Source organism: Staurois parvus, unplaced genomic scaffold (assembly GCF_062004578.1).
Source record: "Staurois parvus isolate SC_StPar_1 unplaced genomic scaffold, SC_StPar_1.0 ptg000692l, whole genome shotgun sequence".
Classification (NCBI taxonomy): Eukaryota; Metazoa; Chordata; class Amphibia; order Anura; family Ranidae; genus Staurois; species Staurois parvus.
The window spans coordinates 126,161-146,133 of record NW_028318488.1 but is presented as its reverse complement, the minus strand read 5'-3'; the positions used below and the strand labels follow the sequence as shown (position 1 = coordinate 146,133).

The 19,973-nt window shown below is 41.9% G+C and overlaps 1 protein-coding gene and 1 non-coding gene across 3 annotated transcripts in view; one reads left to right on the top strand and one right to left on the bottom strand.

Annotated features, from left to right (window-relative positions):
- The window catches only part of TMOD1 (tropomodulin 1), a 119,304-nt gene that overhangs the window by 96,445 nt on the left and 2,886 nt on the right, over nt 1-19,973 (bottom strand). The window lies entirely within an intron of this gene.
- Nucleotides 9,394-9,528, top strand: LOC149446271 (small nucleolar RNA SNORA29). The gene has a single exon (XR_016306224.1). It is a non-coding gene; the product is annotated as a small nucleolar RNA SNORA29 (small nucleolar RNA).

Here is a 19,973-nt window from a genome sequence, read left to right as displayed (position 1 = left end):
CAGCAGGTAAGTATAGACAAGTACCTCTCCTTGGGCTGCTTTGCTGGTTCTGTTTACTGTCTCAAGCTACCTTGCTGTTGCTAAGAGCTGCTCTGTCAGCTGGACTTCTGCCTTCCTTTTGGGTCTTCTTACCTGTACTCCCACTCAACTTCCCCTTTTTTTATTTTTCTCTTGTCACAGTTCACCTTTATATGGGGTAGTGTCACCCACTTCATCTGTGGACATTGGATAGTAAACTGTTAGTGCCGCTTCACATTATTCCCACATAGGAATCGCACAAAAACATGCTGCGGGTTCCTGTGCGAATCAAATGCAGTTTGAAATGTGGTGCGATTCCAGGCCATTCATTCTGAATGTGCTAAAAGTTGTACACACACTACTTTTAGAATCACGCAGCGACCAAATCACATGGTACTTTTGTACCCTGCGATCCAGTGTGGGCATAGGCACTGCGTGTTAGGGGTGCAGTGATATATCGGTGGCCAAAAATAGTGTTATCCGCATTTTGCCAATAGGAAAAAAAAGGCTGCCGAAAACAAGCGATTTTATGTGCAATTTTGCTATATGTTTAGGATGTGTTAGGTCATGTGACCAAAAGAACACATCAAAAACGCAACACGTGTGCATTTTTGTTGCGTTTTTAATGCATTTAAGGCCTGGTTTAAACCAATATAGTGTGCGTTTTGTCCGTTTTGCAATGCGTTTTTGAATGCATATTTTATTTTTGATGTGTTTCTTGACGCATTTTGCATTTTTTGTTTTTTGGGGGGGTTTTTGCCAACTTTCTGGGCAGATTAAAAATGCAAAACGCATAAAAAAATACAACACATGTGCGTTTTTTTATGTGTTTTTGCTATGTTTTGAATGCATTCCAGGCCTGGTTCACACCAATGCAGTTTGCGTTTTGTCCAATTTCCAGTGCGTTTTGTGGGGTTTTTTTTCAAAACTTGTTTTTGACGCTTTTAAGAAAAAATGTTTCTCGTTGGCCAACTTGTTGCCAGGCAGATTAAAAACACTGCAACACATGCGTTTTTGCTGTGTTTTCAATGCATTTTAGGCCTGGTTCACAACAGTGCAGTTTGCGTTTTGTCCGTTTTTGCAGTGCATTTTGCCTTTTGGCCAAGTTTTTTTATGCATTTTGCACTTTTTTTTTTCTTTGTCCAACTTGTTGCTGAGCAAATTAAAAAAGCAAAACACAACATGTATACATATTTGCTGCATTTTCAATGCATTTTAGGCCTGGTTCACATCGTGCCCCATGGTTGGTATCAATGAGAGGAATAGTGCCTCATCGACAATGTCAGTGGGAGGAGTAGTGCCCCATCATTGGTCTTAGCAGGAGGAATAGTGCCCCACTGATGGTGGCAGTGGGAGGAATAGTGCCCCACTAATGGTGTCAGTGGGAGGAATGGTGCCTCATCACTGGTGTCAGTTGAAGGAATAGTGTCCCAAGGGCTGGATAGAGTCAAGCAAAGAGCCGCATCTGGCCCCCTGGGCCGTAGTTTGGAGACCACTGCACTAAGATGTCCATAGACATATAGATATTTATTATTTATTTATTTCAGGTACTTATATAGCACCATCCATTTACGCAGCGCTTTGCATATATATTGTACATTCACATCAGTCCCTAACCCTCAAGGGTGTACAATCTAAGGTCCCAAACTCACATATTGTGATCATTGCCTGATCTAGAAGATCATGGCCAAACTGGAAGACAATAGTTTGCCTCAACTGAAGGCATTTCATGACATCTGCAGACCTGTCCTGGATGACCAACCCTGAAGAAACAAGTCATTGACAAGGCTGTATTTTTCCAATTGCTTTTGTTCCTTTAAGGAAATATTGGCATCTGCGCAGTCCGTTCAGAGACCAAACAGGCCTGCTCAGTTGTTACCAGAATGCTTGTTTATGCCAGTATTATAAAGAATAATTGCATGGTGGTCAGATTTTTCCAGTTACCATGTCTATGCTGTGGTCACCTTTTTATCTTTTTACAGTAAAAAATAACTAGAACACTTGCAATTAAAGAGTTACCCTCAGTTTTATAAGTGCTTTCAGTAATTGATTTAATAATTTACTGAGTATGCAGCATCTTTATTGTTTATTCCATGCCTATGTTCAGGTATAAGATGGGGTCATAACTGCTGCCCAATGATTCCTGTTTCAGGGTAGTTCTTTTTGTTTCATCCTATGGAGCCACCCTTGCATGCAGGGACTAAATTTGCATATCCCTACACTCTGTGCATCAATAGAATCACACAGCCCCAAAGCCTAGGACAACCTTTCTGAACTTTAACCATGAAGGAACCTTTGAAATAACTTTACAGTCTCAAGGAACCACTGCTAATATTTACTATATCTACAGCTCATGGTACATTAGCATGATGGCTACTAGGAACCGTGCTCTATTCACTTGTAGTCAATGGAAAGCATGCCCTCCTTGCAGATAACCCCTAGGATCCTCTGGAGGAACCGTTTGAGAAACTTTGGCCTAGGAGGACAAGGCATTCCCCTGCCCCACCCCTAGCTAACAGACTGGCTGGAGACTGCACTGTCCACTGTTAACTCTTTCTTGTGAAGGCCAGGAGTTCAGGGAGGTAGGATTGAGAGAGCAGAGGCCAGCAGCACTGAAAGTTGCGAATTGCAAGTGCTGGAGTAAGAATTTTAAGAGCCCTATGAAGAAGTCAGAAGTGATGAAATGCGTCATTGCGGGACTGTGTGGCAACTGGAAGTGACATAAGCGGAAGTGACGTGATTGGCGCCATTTTGTGTTACATGGCGGTGGTGAGAGCACTGCGGTTTCACTATCTGCAGCATTTTTGAGCTTGTTATTCTTTTTATTCTTGTAGGTGGCTATCTATTTGGGCCAATAAAGAAATCAATTTTGTACACCATTTGGGTTTCTCTTTTGTCTCTTTTCCCTAACTTGAGAGGTAATTACAGAGGAGGAAGAAGTGAGGTTGTGACCATTTTCAATGCCTGTAGATCCATTACCAACCAATCCATGGAATGATACCTGTGCATCTTGAAGAGAGTGACATCTTGGTGTAAGGGTGATGGTGATTGTTTTCTTTAAGCGATTTGGCCAACCATGAAAGTGGGGGGCAAATTCATTTGGTGAGTGTACACCTGAAAGGGGGGACATTTATATTGTGCACGTGATGATCCTTATTGGAGAATTTGAAGATTTTTCTGGGACTTTATTTAGGACTTTTTCACATCAAAAGTTATATTTCGATATTTAGTTTGATTGTTTTATTTACTACATGATATTTTGCGCCACTGAACCACATTAAGCTGTTGTTTTTTTGTCACATAAAAATGTTAACAGTTTACTGGGGAATGTTTAATTTGCTGTGCTTAATGTGTTCAGCTAAAAAAAAACACATTAAGAAAAATCAAATTCACATTTTTTAAAGGACTTGAAAGTGGAAAGTGAGGTGAATGAAATCTGGGCCACTTTACTAAATATTTGACCCCAGATGCATGTCTCCTCACTTAACCTCACTCCAAAATTTAGTAAATCAGTTTCAACGCACACACTCACTAACATGCTATAGGTTTGCTTTAATCCTTTTGGCTGCTCCCCAAAGATTTTATCCAAATAATAGTTCTCTGTTTTAGAATATCATTTATTTAAATTGGCAACTGTGTCTATAGGACATCGAGCACACAATAGTTTCTTGAAAACGATTGTACTTTAATAATGCCCTAGCTCCTTTTACATATTCAATCATATAACAAAAATTTGTATATAGCCTTCACAGTTTTCATTGATCTTGACACTTTTTATGAAATCTTTAGGTTCCTTGGCAGCTCCACCAGTTCCCATTTCAGAACTAAGGACTGGTAAACCCCTTTGTAAGAATACATTTTCAGTATATACACTGTATTGCCAAAAGTATTGGGACACCCCTCCAAATTATTGGATTCAGAAGTTCCAATCCCTTCCATGGCCACAGGTGTATACCATCAAGCACCTAGGCGAGCAGACTGCTTCTACAAAAATTTGTGCAAGAATGGGTCGCTCTCTGGAGTTCAGTGAATTCAAGCGTGGTACCGTGATAAATTGCCACCTGTGCAATAAGTCCATCTGTGAACTTTCCTTGCTACTAGATATTTCATGGTCACCTGTTAGTGGTATTATAACAATGTGGAAGCAACTGGGAACAACAGCAACTCAGCCACGTAGTGGTAGGACACGTACAATGACAGAGCAGGGTCAGCGCATGTTGAAGCGCACAATGCTCAGATGTTGCCAGCTGTCTGCAGAGTCAATAGCTAAAGACCTCCAAACTTTGTGTGGCTTTCAGATTAGCACAACAGTGTGTAGAGAGCTTTATGGAATGGGTTTCCATGGCCGAGCAGCTGCATCCAAGCCTTACATCACCAAGTGCAATACATAGCGTCAGATGCAGTGGTGTAAAGCACGCCACCACTGGCATCTAGAGCAGTGGAGACGTGGTCTCTGGAGTGACGAATCACACTTCTCTGTCTGGCAATCCGATGGACATGTCGGAAACAGGAAAACAGTACTTGACTGACTGCATTGTTCCAAGTGTAAAATTTGGTGAAGGGGGGATTATGGTGTGCGGTTGTTTTTCAGAGGTTGACCTGTACTGACCTCAACCCGATAGAATACCTTTGGGATGAATTAGAGTGGATACTGTGAGCCAGGACTTCTCATCCGACATCAGTGCCTGACCTCACAAATGCGCTTCTGGAAGAATGGTCAAACCATCCCATAGACACACTCCTAAACCTTGTGGACAACCTTCCCAGAAGAGATAAAGCTGTTATAGCTGCAAAGGGTGGGCCAACTCAATTATTGAACTCTACGGACTAAGACTGGGATGCCGTTAAAGTTCATGCGCAAATCTTGTAGGTGTGCATACTCACATACTCTGATCTTCAGCAAGGGTGAGCTAGAAACAAGTCTACAGTACCTACAGCGGTCCAGAGGATCCTTCAAAGACAAAGAACCGAAGACTATCTGCAATTTTTTAGGATTTTCTTGTGCTACCCATTCAGCTATCGGCAACTTCTGTTTCCGAGAAAGTTTTGATAACACGACAGCCTGTTGAATGTATATAAACTAGGTAGAGGAGCAACGCTGTTTTGGTTCACTTGCTTAAAGGCCAACTTTGGACAACTAGAAAAATTATCCCCTGGCAGTGGACCTATGCATGCACTGCAAGAGTTAATTGCTCATTTTGGTCTAGGGCAGTGGTCTCCGAATGTGGCCCTTAACTTGCCTTTATCTGGTGCTTGGGGCACTATTCTCTCAAATGACACCAATGATGGGGCACCAATCACCCTACGGACACCATTAATGGGGCACTATTCTTCATGTTGATACCAACAATGGTGTACTGTTTCCCCCATTAAAACCAATGAATGGGCACTGACGGGGGCATTTTTTACTCGCACTGGCCACAGTATGACCCCCCCTACAGCCTGAAGGACAATAAACTGGCCCTTTGCTTAGAAAGCCTGGAGACCCCTGGTCTAGGGGAACAAAAAAAAGAATTTACACTTACGCAATGCTTCACTCTATTCTGTAGCTAGACAGGTTCAAACATCTTCTTCTACCAGGCATTTCAGCATTCTAGGGCCATGAAATAATCATGGCAAAAGCAGGGTCTATAGCCCTGCATTGGATGAGAAATGTTCTTCTCTTCCCTAGACAAAATGAGCTATTAACCCTTGTAGTGCAGACGCAGCTCAAACTTGGGCCTTAGGAGCTAAAAATTATTGAAATTTTTGCTGTTTGTGTTTCCAGGCCTAAAATGGTATGGACATACCATGAACTGTATACTGTACATATGGCCAGATCTGCTATCATGTGCATTTCCTTTATGTAATAAAAGTCAGATCTCCCTGCATGTACTGCCTGTCTCCTATATTGCTGTTAACTGAACTATTTTGCACTATGCAACCCTGATATTTACAGTGATTACAGTCAATATAAGAACTTCATGAGTCATCAGATCACTTATGACATCCACTGATAATAATAACAATAGACCTGACCAGAATAGCATGTTAGAAACAAGAACTGTGCATAGGCTGGTAATAACTAATGACACACAGCAAACATGCTAAAAAGTATCTGTTGTAAGACTGGAGAGGCACTTTAACCACTTGCCCTCCTGAGGATTTACCCCCCTTCCTGACCAGGCCATGTTTTGTGTTACGGCGCTGACAATTGCGCGGTCATGCAACGCTGCACCTAAATGAAATTTACGTCCTTTTTTCCCACAAATTGAGCTTTCTTTGACTGGTATTTTATCGCCTGTGCGTTTTTTTTTTGTTTTTTTTTCTCTATGAAAAAAAAACACTTGAGAAAAAAACAATATTTTTGACTTTTTGCTATTAAACATGTTCAGTAATAAAATTAAAAAATCAAATTTCATCATAAATTTAGGCCAAAATGTATTCTGCTACATGTCTTTGCTAAAAGAAAAAATCCCAATACGTGTAAATTAATTGTTTTACATGAAAGTTATAGCGTTTACAAATGGTGGTATAGATACTGAAATTTAAAAAAAAATGTTTTGAACTAGTAATGGCGGCAATCAGCAACTTATAGCAGGACTGCGGCGGGCATTCTAACACTGGGGGGAATTGACTTGGTGTCACTGACATCCCCAGTGACACCAATACAGTGATCAGTGCTAAAAAAAAAAGCACTGACAATGGGGAGGAAGGGGTTAACATGAGGGGTGATCAAAAGGTTAACTATGTGCAGGGAGTGTTTTACTATGGGGCAGTGTGTTGGTGCTTCATTGTAAGCAAACTGCTGTGGATGGCTGTGCTGTGCACAGCCATCCACAGCAGTGTGCCCGAGCTGACAGGGAGGAGAACTGTTAGTAAACAAAACAGTCTTCCTCCCCATCTGTGATCATCGGAAATCAGCCGCGGCCATGAATGTGCGGGAAGGAAGCGCCCCCTACCCGGAAATGCAAAATCATACAGTGGGGCAAAAAAGTATTTAGTCAGCCACCAATTGTGCAAGTTCTCCCACTTAAAAAGATGAGAGAGGCCTGTAATTGGCATCATAGGTAGACCTCAACTATGAGAGAGAAATGAAAAAAAAAATCCAGACAATCACATGATTTGGAAAGAATTTATTTGCAAATTATGGTGGAAAATAAGTATTTGGTCAATATCAAAACTTCATCTCAATACTTTGTTATATATCCTTTGTTGGCAATGACAGAGGTCAAACGTTTCCTGTAAGTCTTCACAACGTTGGCACACACTGTTGCTGGTATGTTGGTCCATTCCTCCATGCAGATCTCTTCTAGAGCAGTGATGTTATGGGACTGTCGCTGGGCAACACGGACTTTCAACTCCCTCCAAAGGTTTTCTATGGGGTTGAGATCTGGAGACTGGCTAGGCCACTCCAGGACCTTGAAATGCTTCTTACGAAGCCACTCCTTCGTTGCCCAGGCGGTATGTTTGGGATCATTGTCATGTTGGAAGACCCAGCCACGTTTCATCTTCAATGCCCTTGCTGATGGAAGGAGGTTTGCACTCAACTATGAGAGACTGTATACGTGACTTTGCACACCCGTGCCGCCCTGTAGTAGTATTTCTGCTATAGGGCGGTCTGCAAGCAGTTAAAGAGTCAAGACTGATAGACTTTTTTTTTTATGACATGGCTCTTCTGCTAAAGACCATTTGGAAACTCGGGCACGGCACTGCACTGCCCGAGGGCCCGGGGTAAGTAGGGGGCCCCATGAGATGCCCCTGGTACCTTTTTCATAGGCTTTTTTGAGTTTGGGCAAGGACACAGGGGCCCCATGATCTCCCATTGCCGGGGGGCCCCATGAGTTGTCAGTCCACCCCTGTGCACCATAATGTGCAAATATGATGTGCATACTTTCACATTATAGTAAAAAGCTCCTGGGACCCCCAATTTTTTTTGGGCAGTTTCTCTTTAATATAAAAGGAAAATTATGCAACAACAAGCATGTACAAATTTTACCCACTTCATGACCAGGCCATTTTTTGCTATTCGGCACTCTGCTACTTTAACTGGCAATTGGCGGTCATGTAACATTACAGAGAAATGTATATCATTTTTTTTCACACAAGTAGAGATTTCATTTGGTGGTATTTGATCACCACTGGGTTTTTAATTTTTTAGTATACAAATGAAAAAAGACCAAAAAATTTGGAAAAAAAATATTTTCTACTACTATAAAACATATCCAATTAAAAAATCCATTTTTTTAATACATTTAGGCCAAAATGTATTCTGCTACATGTCTCTGGTAAAAAGAAATTCATTAAGTGTACTGGTTTGTGTGAAAGTTATAGAATCTACAAACTATGTGTAATAAATCTGAAAAATAATCAGTTCTGATGTGCTGACTGCCTATCTCCTTTCTTGAGGCCCTTAAAATTCCAGGACAGTAAGAAGGCATGGGAAGTTTTTTTAAAGCTTGTAATTTTTTGAAAAATAATTAATAAAATTAGTTTTTTTCCCAGTGCAGTACAGCATCATCATTTGACTGCAGTGGCGGTGATCAAGGATACTGACTGATGACAGTATGTTAAAAGAAAAAAAAAACTTTTTTTTTTTGAACACTTTTTTTTTGTTCTATTTTTTTTTAACATCCTGTTGTCAAGAGTAGCTCAGTGTCACTGTACTGCTATGGGGGGAGGGGGATGAGTAGAGATTTTCTTTTTTTACACTGTTATTGGTTATACAATTAAGATCACTGTATAAGCAATAGTTTTAGCTGTCATGAATAAACAGCTTGCTTATGGTTGTGATCACATGGTACAGGGAACCAGGAAACAAGTGATTGCTGTGGACCAATCAGAGATCAAAAAAGTAAGTGAAGCCATTCATGACAGGTTGTTTACATTGTTATCATGTGATCTTTATGACCAATTATGGCAATCACATGATACCAGGTTACCAGTAACAGTCACAGTAACTGTATTGTGGCAGGTGATTAAAGTCACATCAAAAATGTTGTTAAGGAAAGCACTGAAAAAACACTATACGTTTATGCATAACTAAAGGTAAAACCTTCCCTTTTTTTTTTGTTTTGGACAGAGTGGAGAGGAATTAGAACACCTGTCAGGTTTTAATTGTCTGTGTCCCCCCCCATTAGGGAGATTCACCCACTCTTTGTCCTGTTTTCCATTATCACTGAGAGTAAAAGTGAAAGAAAATCCCAAATTGTGGGTTATCACCAGAACAGGAATAGAGGGGAAATCTTTCACAGGGACACTAATCCTGTGACCCTGGTGACAACCAGGGATTTCCTCATTTTGAAGGGATTTCCTCTCACTTCCTGTTTTTGTCTATTGGACAGGAAGTGAAGGGGAATATCCCCAATGGAACACAGATGGCACAAAATGGTTCTTAGTCCCACTTTAGTACTGCGTTTTCATTCCCTAGAATAAGTGGCTATGCTAATGGCATAGAGCAATATCTGTGCTCCTCTGAAGGAACAGATGTCTTTTCATCTCCCCCTATATGAAATAACAGAACATGTATTGTAGGTTTGGTGTTAATTTACAGGGGCGACTATACTGGTCCCATGTAAGAAGACATCTGGGTTTGAGGATTTCTAAGACAGTTCTGAGCCTGGCAGAGTGAACTTGAGGCCCCATTTACACCTACCTGCTGCATTGCTGCAACACCCCATTCATGCTTTGCATTGCAGTGCCATTTATTTCAGTAGCATGCCATTGTATTAAGGCAGTGTACCTCCACACCTGTCCTGCATGCATTTAGGAGCAATGGCAGCCCATTCATATGAATGTCCTAATGTACCAGAACATGAGGGGGTAAATGGGTTCTGTGTTTTTTGTGTTTTTTTTATGAATTATTTTAAATAACTACTGTAGATTGGAGACAAGTATGAGAAATGCATCTACACTATAACAGTAATGTACACTTGCCGACCACAGATAGCCGAATGACAGCTTCACAGCGGCTGGCCAGTTCTGACAGGGCATCATATGACGTCCTCCCAGAAGGCGCTTTCCTGTGCGCCCTTGGAGGCCACACACACTGGCGATCTCTGTGATCGCTGTGTCCTACGGACACTGTTGATCACGTGATGTGGTAAAAGGCCAATCACAGCAGCCTTTTACCATGTGATCACCCATGTCCAATGACACACTGATCACCAGGAAATGCATTTGCCGGTTTATCGGCTGCAATTTGCTCACACTGTGATAGCATAAGGAAAGTACTGCTGAGAACCGGCAGTTGTCAGAGGAGGGATCAGCACCGATCATCAGGGCACTGATGATCAGTGCCCTGATGATCAGTGCCCAGCAGTGCCACCCACCTGTGCCCAGCAGTGCCGCTTATCAGTGCCACCTGTCAGTGCCCAGCAGTGCCACCCGTCAGTGCCCAGCAGTGACGCCCGTCAGTGCCACCCATCTGTGCCGCCCATCTGTACAGCCTATCCGTGCCACCTCATCAGTGCTGCCTATCTGTGCCACCTCACTAGTGCTGCCTATCAGTGCCAATCAGTGCCCATCAGTGCTGTTTGGTTCATGCATTATTTGTTTATGCCTATAGAAAAAAACAGGGGTTATGCCATTCCCTTACTCTACCTTTTACTTTATAAATGTGAACAAATTATTGATATATCATTTGTATGTGTTACTGCTCATCCCTGCCTATCAGTGCTGCCTATCCGTGCCACCTCACTAGTGCTGCCTATCAGTGCCCATCAGTGCTGTTTGGTTCATGCATTATTTGTTTATTCCTATAGAAAAAAACAGGGGTTATGACCTTCCCTTACTCTACCTTTTACTTTATAAATGTGAACAAATTATTGATATATCATTGGTATGTGTTACTGCTCATCCTTACCTTTATTTGTTATGGTAATTGTTATGCTAATTGTTCCCATATATAATGTGCTTTTGTATTTAGTTAGAGGTGCTTAAACCTAAATGATGAAAAAAAGATCATTTAATATTTTATGTTTAATAACCTATAGGTAGTCCTTAAAGCACAAAGATTGCCATTCCCCAGCAGATAAGTGAATGCATGGTGTAGGTCTGCCACAAACACAGATTACCCTTTTTTTCACTGTTATCTGAAAAATTTTAAGTTGCCTAAATAGATGACGAGGACAGAAGTCATGACTAAATTTGGTTGTTTAAGTTTTAGACAGTACCATGACTCATACCCACTTACCCATCAACCACCAAACCATCCATTACTTTTATGACATTTATTAGAGCTGCTGTGAAAAGTGCGCACAAAATACATTTATTCATAAAATATAGATATTAGATAAAATGTCTGTATGCCTTAAAATTCCTTAATAGATGTCTTATGTAAACATTCTTTCTTTGGATTATGCACAGCAAAACTTTCAATGATTTGTGAAGTGATGCCTGTGGAGTGTTCATGACGTAAATGATACTTTTTAGAATGTCCCTAAAGCAACGGTATATAAACATGCATAGATAGTAAATTAGAAAGATACGGTATATCACATAAAAGTAGCTTGCATATAACCCTCCAAAGAAAATTGGATAGTTATTTGACTAATATAGTTGATATTATTTAATCCTACTATAAAATTTTGGGTGGAATGGATATAACTGTGGAGCACCACAAGTGAAAAAAATCTTTAGTTCTCTAGCACACTGCAGATTGTAAAAGCTCAGTAAAGCGTTTTTGTTTTTATTTTTTTTGGGGGGGGTTACTGATCTAAAATGCAGTCCATTGTTTACAATGCACCTGTACCCACAGTTAAGTAAACAAGCACTGTGTATACTTGAGTAAAAAAAAAAAAAAGGAAAATCTGTGTTCCCAATCAGTATTTTGCACCAGTACTTGCATATGCACGCAAATACGTCCATATGAGCATGAATGTTAATGGATTCTGCATAAAAATGTATTGTGTACGTGAATGCATATACGCACATAAATAAGTGCAAATACGCACAAAAGTCTGAAATTACATCCACAAATGCTGATGCTCAAACATCAGTACCGTGTGCAAGAGGCCTTAAGGTTCCATGTCCCATATAAATACATGTGTATATAATACTACTACAGAAACAAGCACTGTTTCAAGGTTGAAGCAGAACTTCACTCTCTCAATCAACATTGACTATTTTTTTATTCCTTAGTCTACTATCATTAGTAAATAGATAGGAAAGTATATCATATTTACTTTTTTTAAACTTTTTTTTGCATTTCTTCAGTTCCTTTCTTGGGTTCCAGGCCTAAGCAAACAATGTTATATATCCCACGAGCCTTCAGGAGGGGTTTTCTCAGGAAAGCACACCCTGCAGTCTGAATGCCTGAGCTAAGGGCAGATGGACTCCAGGATGTAAATGCTGTATCAATCATCATCAAACGGGCACGGCCAGAAATTTAAGGGGGTGCTTTTCAAATTGATTTCTCAACAAAATAAAGCATAGAGACATGGATGGATGGGGAGTTTGCTTTGAATATTAAAAGTAAATCGAATAGCGTTTTTGGTTTGTGGTGCTCAGATGTAGTTTAGTTCTACTTTAAAGTCGAGAAGAATGAATTTCTGAGATTCTGCAAGATGCAGTTGCTGCCATGGGCCCCGACGCATTGATAACATCCCTGAAATAGCACAATTACAAAGCTAGCAGTGATTTATTTGCATGCATATATTAAAAAATGTTGTATGCTATTCATGTGCACCAATACGATTAAGATGGCCTAAAGTGTGACCTGTAGCATTCCCAGGAAACACTATGGTTGATTTACGAAAGGAAAATAGGTTGTTCGCTTTGCAAGGGTAGTTGCCCAAATTTCACTATGCAAAGAATACCCAATCACGTCCAAAGAAAAAAAACACAGCATTTTTGCTTGCACTGATTATATGATGGAAGTCAATAGAGCTTCACCACTTTCTTAAAGTGGTTCTAAAGTATCAAGGTTTTTTACCTTCAATGCATGAAAGTAAAAAACCTTCCGTGTGTAGCAGCCCCCCAACACTTACCCGAGCCTCCTCTTGATCCAGCGAAGTCCACGAGAGCCTCGGGGACCCCTACTCCTGATTGGCTGAGGCAGCAGAGGGAGCCAGTGGCTCCTGATTCTGTCAATCACAGCCAGTGAGCAATCAAGAGAGGGAGGGGGTGGAGCTGAGCTGCGGCTCTGTGTGTGAATGGACATGAGCCACAGTTTGAGAACACACCTGCTCGGGTGCCCCCATAGCAAGCTGTTTGCTATGAGGGAACCCGACAGGAGTGAGGGGTCAGGAGTGCTGGCAGGGGAGGAAGATCAGGGCTGCTCTGTTCAAAACCACTGCACAGAGCAGGTAAGCATGACATGTTTGTTATTTTTAAGAAAAAAAAAAAACAAGACTTTGGTATCACTTTAAAACTCACATCTGAGCAATGCATGCAACTAGTTTCTCCATACAGGACGTGTCTTGAAGCTATCATTACCAACAAAGGATTTTGTACAAAGTATTAAACAAATTTCAGTTAGCTTGTTCAATACTTTTTCCCTGTGCCATTCCATTTTATTACACCTAACTTTATTTTTAAACTTATTTGTTTTGGTTTCTTTGTATGTATAGATTGCATGGGTTGTCAATAGCACCTTTTTAGAAATATATTTACTGAGAAAAAGGGTGACATGTTCAATACTAATTTTACCTGCTGTACCTTCAAAACAAGTTAAAGTGGAACTGTAGTCAGAAAATTAAGTCCTGCTAGATTATAGATATATAAAACAATAAAAATAATTGACTTTTAAAAATCCAGTAATACACTGTCCCACCCTGCTCTACACATGCTCAGTTGCTCTCTATTTTTAGGCACTGTGCCAAATTTGTAGAGGCTGATTGGATGACAGTCTACAGATTTACTGCTGTTCAGGGCTCTGGGCTTCAGCAAAATGGCAGCCTCCAGCAAGAAGGAAGAGGAACAATTCTGGAGGCAATTTACAGCACACATCAATTTTGGTAGCACAATTATTGTGGAATGTATGTTTCTTGCTAAAGAACATTATTTTTTTTATCAGGTTGTCATGGGTAAAGTTCCTCTTTAACCATTTGCCGCCCGGCCAATGGCCGTTTGGCGGCAGCAAAAGTGCTTCTGCATGCCGGGTGCACGCCATTTGGCGTGCTCCCGCACATGCTCAGTTCGCGCAACTGCAGAGCGGCGCAGCAGCGCGATCTGTCACCGGCCGTGTACCTCGGACACGGCCGATGACAGATCCGAGTACTGGCTCCCGTTGCTGGTACCATGTGACCTGCTGTGACCAATCACAGCAGGTCACATGACAGTTGTATACAATGGATGGCTTCATTCATGCCATCCATTGTATACTAGTGCCTAGCTGTGAATGGTCACAGCAGGTCACATGCACATGTCATGTGATTAGCTGTGACCAAATCACAGTTAAGCACAAAAAAAAAAACTGAATGAATCGATTTCATTCTGGTAAATGCTTGCTTATAGCAAAGTAAATCTTTGCTATAAGAAAATTGTGTAAAAAAAAATAAATAAAAAAATACTGATCACTTCCCCAAAGTAGTACAATGTTACTATGGTAACATTGTACTACTTTGGTCATAGTAAAATATGAAAAAAAATATTAAATTTTTTTTTAAAAAATGTAATAAAAAATTAAAAATAATAAAAAAATAAAAAAAAAATAAAAAATATATATATATATTTTTTTTTTATACTGTCACCAGTCAGTGTCCCTGTTCACCGCCATGCCAGTTATATGATGACGCTGTACTGCACTGGTGACAGTATGTAAAAAAAAAATTGTGAAAATAATTTTTTTAATTTTTTAATTTTCCAAAAAATTATGACAAAAAAAATACAACTTCAAAAAACTCGCCATTCCTCTTATGAAGTACGTCGGACTGTCTACTCTGCAAAAAGGGGTCATTTGGGGATATCTGTACTATTCTGACATTCTTGGACCTCAAGAAATTAGATTGGCCGTCAGTACTTCAGGATTGATCAATATTCAGATCTATACCATAGTTTGTGAACTCTATAACTTTCCTACAAACTAAAAAATACATCCTAATTTGGGTTATTTTCACCAAAGACATGTAGCAGAATACATCTCGGCCTAAATTTATGAAGAACAATTATTTATTTGTAAACTTTTATAACAGAAACAAAGAAAAACGTGTTTTTTTTCAAACTTTTTGGTCTTTTTTTGTTAATTTAGCAAAAAATAAAAACCCCAGCGGTGATTAAATACCACCAAAAGAAAGCTCTAGTTGTGTGAAGAAAATGATAAAATTTTAGTTTTGGTACAACATTGTATGACCGCGCAATTGTCATTCAAAGTGTGAGAGCATTGAAACGTGAAAACTGGCCTGGGCAGGAAGGTGTAAAATTGCACGGTATTGAAATGGTTAAACATGGCAGCATCTATATTTCTGTCTTGACAGATTTCCTTTAGCCACTTGCGGCCCACCCACAGTGCATTTATTGCGGGTGGGCGGCACGGGCAAGCTGGATCACATATATGTACTGTACATCATGCAGTCTGCTGCGGGTTAAGGGTGTGCAGTGCACCGCTCCTGCACACCCTTAATCCTGCAAACAAAAAATTACAACTTCAAAAAACTCACCTTGCCTCTTACTAAATACATCAGACTGTTAGAATTGTCAATTAAATAAGTACAGTGCAAAAATGATCCTGGGCATAAAGGGGGTAAAACCTTCTGGAGGGCAAGTGGGTAAATACAAAATGTTTGTGTTTGGCTGAAGGGTATCTCTAACGTTAAACTGGTTGTAAAGGCTCATGGTTTTTATACTTTCATGCATTCTATTCATGAAGGTAAAACACCTTCTGTAGAAGCCCCCCCAACACTTATCTGAGCCCCATCTTGACCCACCATTGTCTCCCGCTACTTTCAGTCACAGCTAGTGAGCCAATCTGGAGAGGGAAGAAGCGGGGCTAAGCCATGGCTCTGTGTGTGAATGGAGGATTGCACATGCTCAGGTGCCTCCATAGCAAGCTGCTTGTCATGGGAGCATCCGACAGGAGGGAGGAGCCAGGCACGCTGGCAGGGAAGATGGATCGGGGCTGCTCTGTGCAAAACCACTGCACAGAGCAGGTAAGTATGATGTGTTTTGTTTTTTGTTTTTTTGTTTTTTAAAACAAGACTTTAGTATCACTTTAAGCTAAGATGCAAAATGCTTTCCAGACAACAATTATTCTATGCTAGCTCCATTTAGCTTCTTCTACACACACTCTTCCAAATTGCCTCAGGAACAACTACCAAGAACTTAACTCTACAAACAAGATAAACTAATTGCCAACATCTGAAAATATTTAGGAGGGACACTTTGAATGTAATGAGGCCTATTGCTTTCACTGGTAGTCAGCGGCAGTAACAAATAACCCCCCCCCCCCAATCCCACTTTCATTGATGAGCAGTGGCTTTCCTTACCTGATCACATGCTGTTGACTCTCTTCTCAGCATGTTGGACCAGGACTATAGTTCTACAGTCAGGTAGAGATCACTGGGACAAGGACAGTGTTCTAACACCCAGCACCTTGTTGTCTCTCTGCTCTGGTGCTAATTTGTCTTGGGTCCTGTGGGGCAGCAAGAGAAACATGGACACTTCAGGACAGTGTCCAAAATCCTGGGACTGTCCTACAAGATTCTGGACACTTGGCAACTATGTGTTGCCTAACTTGTGTTCACATGGATAATGCTTTATGCAGTTCCAAAAAGGAGCATATGATAACAGGGAAAGTATTATGGATATGTCTTGTTGTCCTAGAGGTGGTACTACAATTATCAGAGATAACATGATAAAAAGGATATCAGCTATTCCTTAACCTCTTCACGACCGTCCGCAATCTACTTCGGACAGACGGTTGCTGTACGCAAAGCAATATATAGATACGTCGCTGCCTACTTCCAAAAGAGATGATATAAATTTTGTTTGGGTACAGTGTTGCATGACCACACAATTACCAGTTAAAATAGCGCAGTGCGGTATAGCACTGGCATAACAATGGTGGGTACTTGCCTAGGCAAAAGAAATTAATGTAATGCATCCCATTCCTCCCAGCAGCTACAAGCCTAGTGATGATATCACAGATAGTAATAAAAGCTTTTTCTCATTAAATGAACAAGCTAAATGAGAAAAATGGGGCATTCTGATTAAGTGCACCGCTAATCCGTGTTCTGACAGCGCTGGGTACAGCTGCCAGAATACAATCTTCCAGCAGACGGGATTCCTCCATCCCCTTGTTTGTGGGGATGGAGGAGCCTGTTAGCTTTTTTTTGTTCAGTCCAGTAGATGAAGAAATAAAAACAAACCTTCGGACCACTAGCTTCTGGGTCTCGATCACCAGCCGATGTCACTGGCCAGGCCGAGATGAGGTCACTCCTATGCATGTGTGGGAGCTGCGTCAGATTAGGCATTGCCAAATTTGTACACTGAGCTGCGCTTGTGTGTCTTACTGTACAGGGGTGGTTCACTAATTTTTAAATCTCAGCCTAAAGTTACACTTTAGCATAATGACACTATGAATCAAGTGGCGAGGAATAGGGAACATACAACATGCATATGGAATAAGGTGCTGCAAAAAAGGGTAAATACAATATGGCATATGGGATGAAGTGGTGTCCTGTCTAAATTGGCCTTAGTATGTATGATAGGGACCTTGGACTGTAATCTCCTTGACAGGGACTGATATGAATGTAAAGTGCTGTGTAAATTGTTAGCACTAATTAATTACTTGTAATAATAAATGTGTTTTGCTTACACAGACAATTTAACTTAGCCCAGTCACAGGCTGGAGTGAGCCCTGATCCAGGCTACATGGCACTACTGTTTTAGCCGTCTTTGCAGATATTTGCCTGGCATTCAGCTTTAGCCCCGTTCACATCTGGCGATTTATAATCATCACAACTTTACCCTCAATTCTAAATTGTGCTACAATCCTGTTAAAATGCACCACGCGAGTTTGTGTGCCATTCATTTTTTAATGGCACTTCAAGCGGAGGGTGGTTTTTCCGCAATATATCACACAACAAACTGGAAGGAAGGGAGGAAGGAAGGAAGGGAGGGAGGGAAGCAAACAAGGAAGGATGGGAAGGAAGGAGCGTGAAGGAAAGAAAGGAGGAAGGGAAGAATGGATGGGAAGAAGGGAAGGAAGGATGGAAGGGAAGGATGGATGGGAGAAAAGGAGGAAGGAAGGGAGGAAGGAAGGAAGGAAGGAAGGAGGGGGAAGAGAGGGAATGAAGAAAGGTAGAAGAGGGAAGGAAAGGAGGGAGAGGGGAAAGGAAGGAAAGGAGGGAGAGGGGAAAGGAAGGAAAGAGAGGGAAAGAGGGGAGGGAGGGACGGAGGAAGGAATAAGGAGGAAGGAAAGAAAGAGAGGGAGGAGGGAAGGAAGGGGGGAGGAAAGGACGAGAGGGAAGGAAGGGAGAGAGGAAAGGAGGGAGAAAAGGAGGGAGAGAAGGAGTGAAGAGAGAGAAGGAAGGAAGAGAGGGAGAGAAGGAAGGATGAGAGGGAAGGAAGGAAGAGAGGGAGGGAAGGAAGAGAGGGAAGGAAAAGAGGGGGGGGGGTGAAAGGAAGAGAGGGAAGGGAGGGAGGGAGAGAAGGAAGGGGGGGAGGAAGGAAGGAAGGAAAGAGAGGGAAGGGAAAGGAAGGAAAGAAGGAAAGAGAGGGAAGGGAAAGGAAGGAAAGAGAGGGAAGGGAAAGGAAAGGAAGGAAAGAAGGAAAGAGAGGGAAGGGAAAGGAAGGAAAGAAGGGAAGAGAGGGAAGGGAAAGGAAGGAAAGAAGGAAAGAGAGGGAAGGGAAAGGAAGGAAAGAGAGGGAAGGGAAAGGAAGAAAAGAAGGAAAGAGAGGGAAGGGAAAGGGAGGGAAGGGAAGGAAAGAGGCAAGGAAGGGAAGGGAAGGGAAGGAAGGAAGGAAGGAAGGAAGGAAGGAAGGAAGGAAAGAGATAGGAAGGGAACGAAGGAAAGAGATGAAGGGAAGGGAAGAGAGTGAGGGAATGGAAGTAAGGAAGGAAAGAAAGGGAGGAAGGCCAGGGAGGGAAGGGAGGAAGGAGAGGGAGGGAAGGGAGGAAGGAGAGAGAAGGAAAGAAAGGGAAGGAGAGGGAGGGAAGGGAAGGAAGGAAAGTGGAAAGGAAGGAGAGGGAAGGAATGGAAGGAAAGGATGGATGGGAGAAAAGAAAGGAGGACGGAAGGAAGGAAGGAAGGAGGGAGGAAGGAAGGAAGGAAGGAGGGGGAAGAGAGGGAATGAAGAAAGGTAGAAGAGGGAAGGAAAGGAGGGAGAGGGGAAAGGAAGGAAAGGAGGGAGAGGGGAAAGGAAGGAAAGAGAGGGAAAGAGGGGAGGGAGGGACGGAGGAAGAAAGGAATAAGGAGGAAGGAAAGAAAGAGAGGGGGGAGGGAAGGAAGGGGGAATGAAAGTACGAGATGGAAGGAAGGGAGAGAGGAAAGGAGGGAGAAAAGGAGGGAGGGAGAGAAGGAGTGAAGAGAGAGAGGGAAGGAAGAGAGGGAGGGAAGGAAGAGAGGGAAGGAAAAGAGGGGGGGGTGAAAGGAAGAGAGGGAAGGGAGGGAGGGAGAGAAGGAAGGGGGGGAGGAAGGAAGGAAGGAAAGAGAGGGAAGGGAAAGGAAGGAAAAAGAGGGAAGGGAAAGGAAGGAAAGAGAGGGAAGGGAAATGAAGGAAAGAAGGAAAGAGAGGGAAGGGAAAGGAAGGAAAGAGAAGGAAGGGAAAGGAAGGAAAGAGAAGGAAGGGAAAAGAAGGAAAGAGAGGGAAGGGAAAGGAAGGAAAGAAGGAAAGAGAGGGAAGGGAAAGGAAGGAAAGAAGGAAAGAGAGGGAAGGGAAAGAGAGGGAAGGGAAGGAAAGAGGGAAGGGAAGGGAAGGGAAGGGAAGGGAAGGGAAGGGAAGGAAGGAAGGAAGGAAGGAAGGAAGGAAGGAAAGAAGGGAAGAGATAGGAAGGGAACAAAGGAAAGAGAGGGAGGGAAGGGAAGAGAGTGAGG